Consider the following 1,963-nt stretch of genomic DNA (forward strand, 5'->3'; position numbering starts at 1 on the left):
GCACATTATATCCTCCAACAATATTTTTGTTTGGTAGTCTCAGAAGTCAGTGGTAAATGTTGACAAAATGTACGGCTAAACACTTTTTTTTATTGACAGTTGTTTTCTTTTGCTGTTGGACAAATTTAAAGATGTGTTCATGTCTTTACTATGTCAAATTTTTGACAGGCATTCTATGAATGTCTCAGAGTCTACACCAAATAAACCACCCTAAGCTGTTGCTGATAATGGTATGCTATCTATTGTCCCTCTCGTTAGTTTCGGGCTTGTGCAGGCAAACTATGCAGTGGTGTGCTGGTTAAGCCTGTCTGATATGGAAATGGCCAAATGCTTTCATTTATCCTGGCTTTTAGGGAATCCCTGTGTCTGTATGCATTTGTGTGTCTGAGAAAGGGTGTGGACTTCCTCGAAAATTAACCACTTAAGCACTTCCCAACAGTTCCAGTAACACTTCAACTTTTCATCTACTTGGGTGTGTTATTACTGATGTGTCTGGCCATGAACTCAGGCGATATCATATTTTTTCACAGTGCCATCCGTCAACACAGTAAGTACAGTGACAAAAAACAAGCACACACCTTTTGGAAGGGTTTTGGTGGGAAGGTGCAGGGGACACGGCCATGTGCTCGGTGGAAGGGTAGGACCACAGCTGGATCAACAGGTATCCAGGGCACGAGGCCAGAGGCTGGGGGCTGTGGGACAGAGCTGTGGAGCTGCTGCAGGCTGTATGACCCCCGACTCACTTTAGCGGCTTTTAATAAGGTCACAAATGGTTCCCCTGCTTTGTGCACAATCAGGTACTGTCCTTTGTCTAACCTACAAAATCAAATTGAGTCAATGAGGGTGTGTGAAAGTCAAAACCCACATATTAGCACTCTGAGGGATCTCTTGTTTCCTGCCACATGACTGGAATGTAGGTAAACAGAGCCTTAAGAAAGCATAAGGTGACGCATCTTTTGAGGGTTGTTGAGTAATCGATTGTGTAACCCTCCAGTACAAACACGAGGGCTGACTGTCGTCATATCTTTAGCCCAAGGCTGTCAGCTCTGAATGTACAAAAATTTCATCATCTTAATCAAAGCGTGAAGAAAGATGTTCCCAGACAATTCATCTGCACATGATCTTCCGCTAAAGAAAAGTTCTAGACCCAATCTCTCTCAAATTTTCATCCAATCAATCCACAGTTGTCTATTCATATCTATCTTTACAGTTTTCACACTTTAAATAAGTCATGCGCTTGCATTAGGATCAATGAATAAAAACTGTTGCATTAAAAATGCCCAAACTAACATTCTTTCTGCAGAAATGATTTAATAAGTTAACAGTCTTAAATGATAATGCATCTGGATAAAAAGAGGAAAATTATAGAAGAGCAGCTCAGCACTAAGAATCTTACCCAGTTAGCTTTTTCAATAGGTGGTGCAGTATATTCAGTGACTTTGATGGCCTGTGAATGGAAAAGAGATATCACCAAGTTACAGTCTGTGTACTTTGGCGGGGTTCCAATTTTTCACACTGATTCAGGCGACAAAAACAGAGGCGATGATTGCGACCAATGATGAAAAGACCTGGATTATTGATAAATTGATGATCTGACTGAATCTTAAGTAACATAATCACAAAGAGATGCTTGGGTTAATCCTAATCATGCACACATCTGCTCTAACGACACTCACTTGAACCCACAGGAGACGTTCTGTTTCCAGTCGTCTGGCAGCTTTCTCAGCAGAGCAACTTTTGATGTGTGTGCATTGATGTGAGCTACAGAGACAGACAGAGAGGGTGAGAGATACACCGAGAACAGAGCTAATGAGCGTGCACATCAAGAGCTTCACCTCATCATCAATGCCATTCCTAGTGCTTACAATGCAATTAGTCTGTGATGATTTGCCAGCGTTGTTACAAGCTTGAGTGGGGGGTAAAAAAATGCTTGTTGGTCTCGTCTTCTTTCCTGCCTCCCACT

At 41.9% G+C, this 1,963-nt stretch overlaps 1 long non-coding RNA gene across 1 annotated transcript; it reads right to left on the reverse strand.

Annotated features, from left to right (window-relative positions):
- Positions 1-6: 6 nt before the first annotated feature.
- LOC111666395 (uncharacterized) lies at positions 7-1,952 on the reverse strand. The gene is made up of 3 exons (XR_002761581.2): positions 1,677-1,952; positions 1,397-1,447; positions 7-816 (listed from the first exon to the last, which is right to left on the reverse strand). It is a non-coding gene; the product is annotated as an uncharacterized LOC111666395 (long non-coding RNA).
- Between the last annotated feature and the right edge of the window lie 11 nt (positions 1,953-1,963).

This window comes from Seriola lalandi, unplaced genomic scaffold (genome assembly GCF_002814215.2).
Source record: "Seriola lalandi dorsalis isolate HSWRI2012SDOR001 ecotype SW California unplaced genomic scaffold, Sedor1 jcf7180002002910, whole genome shotgun sequence".
NCBI lineage: Eukaryota > Metazoa > Chordata > Actinopteri > Carangiformes > Carangidae > Seriola > Seriola lalandi.